The sequence below is a fragment of the Trichosurus vulpecula genome, chromosome 6 (genome assembly GCF_011100635.1).
Source record: "Trichosurus vulpecula isolate mTriVul1 chromosome 6, mTriVul1.pri, whole genome shotgun sequence".
Taxonomy (NCBI): Eukaryota; Metazoa; Chordata; class Mammalia; order Diprotodontia; family Phalangeridae; genus Trichosurus; species Trichosurus vulpecula.
Genome location: NC_050578.1, coordinates 169,451,633 through 169,463,496, shown reverse-complemented (window position 1 = coordinate 169,463,496; position 11,864 = coordinate 169,451,633).

The window sequence follows — 11,864 nt, the reverse complement described above, 5'->3', positions numbered from 1 at the left end:
GTGGCTTGCCCAAGGTCACACAGCAATTAATTAGGCTGGATTTGAACTGATGAAGATGATTCTTCCTGATCCCAAGCCCAGTGCTCTATCCACTGAGTCACATAGCTGCCCTATTCTGTGCCACCTTAGCTAAGCCGTCCTTGAATGATAGTCTCTCCGTTGTGTCACTAAATAAAACAACAAAAAAAAACCTATCTGGCTTGGAATGATTTGCTTGGTGAACACTAAGCAGGGTTATTAGGCTTGCTAGAGCAGCATACACACAGTAGCTTTTCAGAACCTAGGGTCATTTCCATTCCACAATGAGGCATCCAAGCAGGACCTCCATGGAGGAACTAATTAATAATACTTCAAATCAGATAATTGGTTTTGGATTTGGATTTGGATTTGGAGACGGGATGTTGGTCCGACTTTCAGAACCTAGATTGGTGCAAGGACCAATGGAGACTTCAGAAGACGGATAGTCAAGTACTCCTCCTGTCTCTTGGCCAAGAAGTGGGTGAGCTACAGGTACAGAAGGGGCAGACATGGCCAATGAGTTTGTTTTGCTTAACTTTATATTTTTTATTAGAAAGGAGGGTTCTACTGAAGCAGGGATCATTGGGAAGTGACAATGATGCAAAAAAAAAAGATTTTAAAAGGAAAGAAAACACGTCCAAGTGCCAGATTAAGTTCTATATGTCAGTGAATATTCTCTCTCTCTCTCTCTCTCTCTCTTTCTCTCTCTCTCTCTCTCTCTCATACATACACACACACACACACACTCACACACACACAGAGCAACAAAATCGAATCAACTTATATCTCATGTTTTGTTTATGAGTTTTCTTTTCAAGGAGAACCTTCTGAAAACAGAAAGAACTTTTTTTTTTTAAATTTCACCTGATAGTGGCCAGGTTTCTCTCAGCATCTGGATAACAAAGTCCCAATTCTTTCCCAAATTTCACCCCTCCCCACTATGCCTGTAATATACTTCTCTTCCTGATTCCTCTAGTGGGAATCCTACCCATCCTTCAGGACCCAACTCAAATGCTACGTCTTTTATGAAGCCTTCCCTGACCCCATCCCACCCTACCCCCTCCAAGCTGGAAACAAATTTTCCTTCTTCAGATCTCCTATAGCCCCTCATTAATATCTCTGCTGTGTACCTACATTCCATTTTATGTCATACTTGCTTGTATAAGCATCTTAATCACCCTATGAGTTTATAACCTCTTTGAGGGTAGAGACTATGCCTCAGACACTTACTAGCTGTGTCACCTTGGGCAAATCATTTAATGACTATTTGTCTCAGTTTCCTCAACTGTGAAATGGGGACCATAATAGCACCCACTTCTCAGGGTTATTGTGGGGATCAAACGAGATTTTTGTAAAGGGCTTAGCAAAGTGCCTAGCACATAGTAGGCGCTATTTAAATGCCAGCTGTTGTTGCTGCTGTCATTCGTGTATATGTACAGTACCCTTTGTGCCCAGTTAGTACTCAGCAAATGTTTATTCAATAAAAACAAAGTTGAAGACAAGCAGACAAGAACATGGAGAGCTTTATGCTTGCCTATACTCTCTTCTCTGGAGATAAATTAGTTGCCAGGGGAGAGGGCTGTGGGGAGGGAGGGGAGGAGCAAGCTCTATAGATCTGTTCCATACTTTGCTGAAGTTCTAGGCTCTTTTATGGAGATATTTTAGGGTGAACTGACATTTTCCTTGCATACCCTCCTTCTCCCCACCCCCCCTTCCCCAATTCAGGCTTTTCTAGTTTAAGGAAAATCTTGGCCTGTACTGAAAGCTTCCTGGACTTAGAAACAAATTCCTTTTCTAGGCGCAGCCCTACATAACCATAAACACTGGAAACACAGAGAGCTGTGGCTTTTTTTTTTTCTCCCTTTCTCTCTCTCCCTCTCCTCCGGTGTGTATAGCTCTTGCTCGGGTTGGGCATTCATCTGCCTGTTGTAATGAAGAGAATGGAGACTTTGTTTTTCCTCTTCATGTTAGAACAACTTTTATCCTTTCTATCTCCCCTTCCCCCTACTTGTGATAGCCAGAAACATTCCTCAGTGACTTGGTTCCTTTTCAGGTTTTACAGTAGAGTTTTGAAGGCAAATGGCAAAAAAGATGTCATGTGTTGCCCAAGACCAGTGGAAGTCATTTTTCATGGTACCATGGAAAATCCTGATATCTGTAAGACCTAAACACAACAACAAAAACATCCACATTAACATCATCATCATCATCAACACAACAAATCTGTCAATGATTTATTAAGTGTGCTAGACTTGATTTCTCCTTGGAAAATAACAATAAAAGCTAGCACTTACATTGGGCTTTGAGATTTGCCAAGTACTTTATATATATCTCATTTGATCCTCTCTTGGAGGTGGGTGCTTTGATTATCCCCATTTTACAGATGTGGAAACAAACTAAGGGAGAGTAAATGACTTGTCCAGAGTCACAGAGTTAGGAAGTATTTGAGGTTGGATAGGAACTCAAGTCTTTCTGATTCAGAGGAGAGAAGAGGGAGAGGAGAGCTTTCTATCCACTACATTACATAGCTGCCTCTGATAATGGAAAATATGATAGTATTCCCACACCCAAATCATCTGGATTGCTTTTGCACTTTCTCACCAGTCCCAAAGACAATTTACCAACCTTCGAGGATGTCTCTCTAGCCTAGGAAATAAAAGGACAAGAATATCATTCACTGTTTATCTAGCCGGACTTGTCACTCAACATTGATGATAGCTGTTTCCAACCTAATCTCACAGACAAACCTAGACAATCAAGAAGGTTGGCCTGGTGACATTTCTTCTTCTTAGATAAGCCTTAGTTATCTTGATGCATCCAGTAGATATTTATGGAGGACTCATTCTGTGCCTCTGCACTATGCTAGGTACCGTAAACAATGAGGAACCAAACTACTCCACACGCTTTTGTGTTATTGAGTTGTTTCAGTCGTGTCTGATTCTTTGTGACCCCATTTGGAGTTTTCTTGGAAGAGATACTGGACTGGTTTGCCATTTCCTTCTCTAGCTCATTTTCCAGATGAGGAAGCTGAGGCAAACAGGTTTAAGTGACTTGCCCAGGGTCACACAGCTAGGAAGTGTCTGAGGCCAGATTTGAACTCAGGAGATAACTCTTCCTGACTGCAGGACCGGACCTCTATTCACTGTACCACCTAGCTACCGTATCATTCAGCTACCTTGGAGCAAATAAAGTGAATTCAGACTATACAATTCTACCTACCTCTCTGAAATGTACCTGGGGTGAAGTTCTGCTGGACAGGACAGAATCTTCTGTCTTGCCGAGGTCTATGGATGGAAGGGGGATTGTGCCTTAAAGAGGAAGTTTTGCTTTCTTCTCTGCCTACAAGAGAATGAGAGATAACACGGGCATCAGCACACAGGGTTGGGAGGAGATACTGAGCAGTTGGACCATCAAGAATGCAGGAAGTGGAGTGGAAGCTGAGAAGACAGGTTACGGGAGGGGGTGGCTGGTGTTTGAGAGAACCTGGATTCTGCCATTGCCAGACCCCTCCCCCTACCTTCTCCCCGCGAAACGTCTTGAGGCTGGAACAGAAGGCACATCCATTCGGTGCTGAGCCTGACTCTTCTTAACTCATCTAGACAGTGAAGTGTTTCTCTCTCTCCCCTCTGCCCAGTCTGAGGGCAAAGAGGTTGATTTTAAAGCTTATTTTTATTCTTTAAAGTTACATTTGTCATTTCTGTTTAATTTTCCACTCGCATAATGGGACTGATCATAACTTATCTGGTTGGAGTGTTTCAACACTTGAGAAAAGGATAAACCTGTCTAAATCGTCAGTGAAGACCGAGAATGCCAACTTCCCCTCCCCCCACCAACCCCTTCACAACACCAACGGAGGGCTCAGAAGCTAAATGAGAGAATATTTTACTGATATTGATTTTAAATATCTTTTATAAACTTTCCAAGCAAAGTAACAAACCACATAAACCAAGACCTTGGCGCAAACTGGTTAAGCTGTTAAGCACACTTGGAAAGTGGCAGGATACTTTCCTCTTGGGCAGTTAGCTGTGGGCAATTTTATTCCCATTGTTCTGGGGTGGGTTCGCCAACTCTATCAGAGCCTGAATGAAGGTGAAAGCCATGCCCCTGAGGACAGCGGAAGGGATGCTCTGGGAAGAGGGACCCTGCCCCACAAAGCAGAGAGTAGCCAGTTTTTTTTAATCTAACCTCAGCACCTTCTACCCCACACCTTATACCCCAATAAGGCTTTGGGGTTTCCCTCAATTTTATGTTATTAAAGGCTTTAGAGACTAGGTGAACAGTAATGGAAAAGTATAATCTTGAAAGGAACAGAAATCAGCTCTGAAATGGGAGGGAGGGACACAGAAGGAATGAGAAGGGAAGAGAGGAGTGTCACCAAAGTTGTTTTCTGGCAAATTACAGATAGCCCCAGACTCTCTTACATCCAGGTGGCTTCTGCAGGGTTTAGCCTTCCTTACATTTGGTAGCCCCAAAGATGGTAGGGGCAACCCCTGGGCCCCTAGGGTCCCTGCCTGTCTCCTTCTTCCCTGTATTGTGCCATAGTGGAGGTGCCATTTCTCTCAATCAAGTTACTCCATTCTCCTCTTGAAATTTTCAGTCCCTCTCAGGTGTCAGGAAAAAGAAACTGTCTTTCTTTAACATGGTTATAGCCTCTCATTTCCCAGAGATCAGTTAGAGTGGATGCCAGAATCCTCTGGCCCACCATGTGCATTGTCTTCAGGGGCATTAAAAGGAGAGTAATAGAATTTGGAGTATACCTCACAGGCTCTCCTGGGTAGTCCTTTCACCAATGTAGATCACAACCCACCTATAACTTATCATCTTAGAATCCTAAAGCCTGCGGCTTGGAAAAGCTAAAAGATATACCCAGAGTCCCATAGCTAGGAGAGGTCAAAGGCAGGCTGGAATCTAGATCTATATATCTAACCCTCACATCAATCCTTACCTTCAGTGCTACATAACCAATTGCCTTATCTCCATCTGGCTACCCCATAGATATCTGCAACTCAACATATCCAAAACAGAACTCATTATCTTTCCCCCTAAACCTTGTCCTGCCCCCTCCTAACTTCCCTGTCTCTGTCAAGGGTCCTGCCATTCTTCCAGTTTCTCAAGTTTGCCACCTCAAGGATACTAGGGGTCATCCTTAACTCTTCGCTCTTACTCACCACTCCCACCTCCACCCCCAACCAGCTAGTTGACAAGTCTTGACGTTCCTTGTATCAGTAATTAAGATGGGACTTTTTTTTTCTGTTTTCTCTTTTGGAGCACTTATTTAATCAAGTGCCCTTGATGAATCTGACCTTTGTTTCTTTGATTAAATCAGGAGTCTTTGATGACCTGCTTACCTCAAGGGAAAGCCTAGTTTACATGGGTTTGAGTCACATGTTTGTGATGCCAGAAGCTTTTAGGTCACATGGGTTTGAGTGGCATGTTGTAACACCCTTTGACCCTGAACAGGGCATATAAACTCAGAGGTTGGCATCTTGCCTTTGGAGCTCATTCATGGAAGGAGGGTTGAGACTCTGGGCAAGCCATTGTAACTGCCCCCAGCTTTGCTAACCCAGACCCATTGGTGCTTCTCTTTTTGATAACTATGAATTGTGATTTGAATCAGACAAGGTCTGTCTGTCATGTTTGTAATTTCTATTTGTATTTGCTCTGAAGTTCAGGGTGCCGGCTTTTCCTCCTGAACTAAGTGAGCTATAAATGTATGTTTGATTAAAGTGAGATTGTTAACCCCTTAAAGTTACTTTCCTTAGAAAAGCAGATCAAAGAACCTGTGCCTTCTTGTTGTTGGTCTGGCGTTGGTCTTTCACCCACAAAATAGCTGCTAGTCACATTGTTGTTACATTCCTCTAAACATCTTTTCCTTGGAATATTTTAATAGTCTCCTAATTACTCAAGACAAGTCAATAACACCAACTATGTGCCAGGCACTTTGCGTCATTCCCTATCCTCAGATTGTTCACAATTGAATGAAGAAGGCAACATGCAACCAGCAGTATACAAACAAGATACATACAGGCTAAAATGGAGATAATTTCAAAAGGAAGGCACTAGCATTGAGGGGGATCAGGGAAAGGCTTCTTGCTGAGACTTGAAGGAAGCCAGAGGAGGAATAGGTCTCCCCAAATCCAGTCTCTTCATTTGTCTTGCATCTTCCATGCAATCATCGAATGGATATTTCTGAGGTGAAGATCTGTTTATGTCACTCCCCTGCTCAAGAAACTTGAGAGGCTCTCCCTTGCCTTTAGGGTAGAATATGGTTTTGAAAACCCTTCATGACAGAGGCTAGGGGCAGCTAGGTGGTGCAGTGGTCTTGGAATCAGGAAGACTCGTCTTCCCAAGTTCAAATCTGTCCTCAGACACTTACTAGCTGTGTGACCGTAGCAAGTCACTTAACCCTGTTTGCTTCAGTTTCCTCATCTGTAAAATGAGCTGGAGAAAGAAATGGCAAACCACTCTAGTATCTTTGCCAAGAAAAGCTTGAATGGTGTCACGGAAAGTTAGACGTGACTGAAACAACCCAATAACAACGACTGAGTTGTTACAACAGTTCTCACACTCTGTTAGAAGACTGATTTCACATCACTGCCCCTACCTAATATGCAATTTCTTTAGAACACAGAGTATATGAGAGGCAGTGAAATCAGCTAGGTACTGACCTCCAGTATTCTGCAAAAGAGGGAGAATGACCTTAGGCTGGCAGATTACAACAACAGAGATATATATGGTGATGTAGAGGAAACTTCAAAGGGTGACTGGGTGTTTTCCAAGAGAGCCAGGTTTCCATAAGCACCAGGAGATAAAGAGTGTGCATTTGTTAATGATAGAGCAGAGATTCTTGGGGCCATAATGGGCCAATAGGGCAGAGGTCCTGTAGAAGTTCAGGGCTGAGGTGGATGAGATGAGAGTTTGGGGAGATGTAGCAGGAAGGGGGTTTTTAACTGGTTCCGACATCTACGCTGAAGCAAAAGAATTAAGGGAGTAGGAAGTGCGAATTTATTAACTATGGGACAAGGGAAGAACCAGTTGACTGGGGCTCCTACCTTCTGGGGTTTTGTGATGGCTCAGTGGTAGGGGTCAGCTGGCAGTTTTCTCGCTCCTAACACCAAGGACCAGGAGGTTGAGGAAGCAGAGAGTTCTGGTGGGCATATGGGTCAGTCAGTCAATCATTAAACATTTATTAAGCACCTATTATGTGCCAGGCACCCTGCTAAGTCCTGAGGATATGATAGAGTCAAAAGGCAGTCCCTGGCCTCAAAGAATTTATAATCTTTTGGGGAGACAAGCAAACAAATATGTACCAACAGGCCATATACAGGGGAAATAGGAAATAGGAGAGGGAAGGCACTGGAATTAAGAGGGGTTGGGAAAGGCTTCCTGGAAACCAGTAAGAAGAGATTAGGAGAGAGAACATTCCAGGCATGAAGGATAGGCACAGAAAATGCTGAGAGTCAAGAGATAAAGTTTGTGGAATAGCCAACAGACTAGTGACCCTGGATTGAAGAGGACGTGTTGGAGAATAAGGTACAAGGAGATTGGAAATGTGGTGGGGCAGGGCTAGGTTAGGAAGGGCTTTGAATGCCAAATAGAGTACTTTGTGTTTGTTCCTAGGGGCAATAGGGAGCCACTGGAGTTTATGGAGTAGGACCTGTGTTTTAGGAAAATCACTTCAGTGGCTGAATGGAGAATGGATTGGCATGGGGAGAGACTTGAGGCTGGCAGACCCACCAGCAGTAATCAAGGTGTGAGGTGATGAGGGCCTGCGCTAGATTGATGGCGGTGTCAGAGGAGAGAAGGTGAATATTCAGAAGATATTGCAAAGGGGAAAGGGGCAGGCCTTGGCAATAGCTTAGATATGGGGGGGGGGTGGCGGTGAGAGATGGTGAGGAGTCAGCGATGACCACTAAGTTTTGAGGCTGAGGGACTGGGAGGGTGGTGTTGCCCTCTCCAGTGATGAGGAAGGTAGCAAGGAGGGAGGATATAGGAGGAAAGAAAATGGGTTCTGTTTTGGACATGTTGAGTTCACAATGTCTACTGGACATACAGTATAAGAAGTCTGAAAGGCAATTGGAGACATGATATTGCAGGTCGGCAGAGAGTTTAGGGTAGGATAGGTAGGTTTAAGAATCCTCAACGTAGACATAGCAATTAAAACCATGGGAACTGGTGAGATTACCAAGTGAAGACGTATAGAGGGAGAAGAGGAAAGGGCCCAGGACAGAATCCTAGGGGACATCTGTAGTTAGAAGCCATCATCTGGATGAGACTTTAGCAACGGAGACAAAGGAGAGAGGTAGAAAGAGAACCAGGAGACTGTGGTGACTTGAAAACCTAGAGAGAAAAGAGTATCAAGGTGGTCGAGGCAGCAGAGAATTCTGGGTCAGTAAATACCTAGTGATTGGGTCCTTGGGACTGGATTGAATTCACTCTTGGTGCCCGCTCCCTAGCTTCATCCTGTGAGGGTAGACAGAAGGAAGGAAGACAATAAGCATTTATTAATCTCCTGCAATCCGCCAGGCACTGTGCCAAGCACTTTACAAATATTACCGCATTTCACTCTCACAGTGATCCTAGGAGGTAGGTGCTATGATTATCCCCATTTTAACAGTTGAGGAAATTGAGGCAAATGGGTCACACAGCTAGTAAGCATGTGAGGCTACATTTGAACTCAGTTCTTCTTGACTGGTGACCCACGGCTCCATCAACCACTGTGTCAAGTAGCTGCCTTCAGAAGGTACCCAAGAGTGGAACATGCACTTGGCTTTCGTCTGAGGAGTCTAAGTCTCTGGTAGTTCTGGCGGCCTCCTTTCACAAGGCTGTTGTGAGGAAAGCACTTTCAAAAGACATAGAAATGAGAATTATTATAATTATTCATCTTTGGCCTCAGTTTCCCCTCCTTTAAAATAAGGAAATTGAACCTTAAAGTGCTCTATAAATGTTAAGGATTTATTATCATTGCTATTATTAATATCGTTATTATCACATATGGTTCCTTTGGTCTTTGAATTTTCAGATTTCTCATTTATTTCCCTGTTCTGTTAGTCTAAGAGTGGGAATCCAGCAATTATGACAGAGGCTGCTGGGTACAACATGCTAGTCCCCTGTTGTGTTGCTGGTAAGTGGCAGAGGTGAGATTTGAACCCGGGCTCTCTCACTCCACATCTGGCACTATACTGATGCCCCATCCCATTTGTCCTCTTGCCCCGTGAACATAAGGCCAGTGAGTTTAAAATGTCCTTCTCTAGATGTTAGATAAGGCCTTGAACCGAAAGTAAATAGCACTTCTTTATCTGGGTGTCCAATTTGGTTCTGGGTCAGTGGTTTTAGGGCCCAGAATTCAGTTCCCTGCTCAAACTGGTCCAGTCGGTGCTTTATTTGGAAGATGAAATGTTCTGTTGGCAGTTTCTTTGAATAATGAATACTTGGGTGTGGTTCCACATGCTTGGGGTTCAGCACATAGATAAGTGCAGCTCGTTCCGTTTTTAGGTCACAGTTCAGTTTGATCTAAAGCCCCTGCTGGGAACAGCTGTAGCAAGGAGGGAGGGACAGCCCGAGCGGGTGGCAGGCTGGGAGGAGGGTCAGGTCACATGGAGACGAGCTGGGAGTCCGGGAGAGCAGTTGGTCAGCTTGGCCCTCCACTCCCAGGCCCTGACCCTCTCGACCTTGCCTAATTGAACGTCTGAGGCCACGCCTGCAGCAAAGCCCTAGCTCTACCACAAAATCCCAGGACGATTTCCACAAAAGACAGTGGAGGGCTGAGATTGTTCAATTTGGAGGGGGGGAGGGACCCTATCAGATTTTCTTGGGCACTTTGCCTGGGTTCATTTATACCCCTGGGCATGGGAACACGTGCCATTTGATAAATGGAGCTTTGTGGGATGTCTTAGAAAAATTTGCGTTCTCAAAGATCCTTGAACTCTAATCCTAGAATACATGTGCAGCAAACTGAGACTTTATTCCAGCCTGGAAGGCAAGGGTATTAAGTGCTAATCCACTATTAATTATTTTTGCCTGAGTTCACCCCCCACCCCCACCCCTATACTACCACAATAAGTACGGACCCTATAAGACTGAAAGGAGAAAAGGGAAATGATTTTCAGAAGAAAATAGAAGGGTAAACAATGGCTGAAAAAAAAGCCATGCAGGCTTTTCCTTAAGAAAGGATGAGTTTTTTTTCCCCATTGGCAGCCCTAAGAGGTATGTGTCTAAAATGCAGATCAGAATAGTTGGCTGGTAGCTGAGTGTGAGGTGGTGTGTGGGGGGGGGGGGGGGACGGGACGGTGTGGGTGTGGGTGTGTGTGTGATAGTGGGAAAAAACACTGGAGCTAACATCACAAGACCACTGGTTGACTATGACAAGTCTCTAGAGCCTTTGTTTCCTTTTCTGTAAAGTGGAGATGATAATAATACTCACCCTACCTACCTCACAGAGTTGTTGCAAGATTAAAGGCAAATTATGTATACAGGGTGTTCCTAAAGTCTGGACACATAGGCAAAAATGCATATTTTCAAGAAATGAAATGAATGAAATTTTCAACAACATTTTATTTAATTGGAATATTAACAAATAACATCTTCAATGTGATTTCCATCATTTGTGATGCAAAGGTTGATGCGCTTTGCAAGATTCACATGAACTCAAGGTAGTAACTCCACATTGCCGTCAGTTTTAGCACATTCACTCTTTATGCGTTCAGTCAAGTGTGTTGCATCTGTGATTTTCACTGAGTACACCTCCTTTAGCATACCCCAGAAAAAAGAAGTCTAGAGGGCTAAGATCTGTTAATATTCCAAGTATTTCAAAATACGCATTTTTGCCTCCAGACTGTATAAATGGAATACTATATGTAAAGTGCTTTTCAAACTTTGAAGCATTATATAAACGTCAGCTACTAATACTACTGTCGTCTACCTCACAGAGTCATCGCATGACTGTGAAAGCTGAGTGCCACAGAATCAAAGCTTTGTTTGGAACTGTGGCGCTGGAGAAGACTTTTGAAAGTCCCTCGGACAGCAAGGAGATCAAAACAGTCAATACTGAAAGAAATTAATTCAGGATGTTCATTGGAAGATCAGATACTGAAGGTGAAGCTTAGATACTTTGGCCACGTAATGAGAAGATGGGACTCGTCAGAAAAGACCCTGATATTGGGAAAGCTTGAAGGCAAATGAAATGGAGGATGAGATGGATAGATAGCAACATGGAAACAGCAAACATGAATTTGGACAGACTGAGACATAATGGGGAACGGAGGGGCCTGCTGTGTTATGGTCCATGGAGTCACAAAGAGTCAGCCACCACTGAACAGTAACACCATGTCAGTTATTATTATTACTATCCTATCTCACAGAGTAATTTTAAGTACCAAATAAAAAATTTACATGAAAGTGTCAAACTATTATTATTTTAGATTTTATATATTTTTATTGATGCCTTTTGGCTTGAAATCAAATTAATTTCCCAACATACCCCTCACCTCTCCCATACCCAGTGATCTTTCCCTTATAACAAAGATTTTTAAAAGTAAAAGACACAATTCAGCAAAAATCAATGAACATATTAATCATGTCTGACAGGATATGCAATATTCTACATCCATAGTCCCCCACCTCTGTAGTGAAGGGAGGGAGGTATGCTTTCTCAACTCTTCCCTATGCATTTTAATTACAAAGGTTGGTTATTATAATTACAGAATATTTAATGTATTTCTATCATTCTTTCCTTTTAAATCGTTGCTGTCATTTTGTGCATTATATTCCTGGTTCTACTTCACTCCATACCAGTAGTTGTAAGTCTTCCCATGCTGTCTAAATTCTTTATACTAGTCATTTCTTAT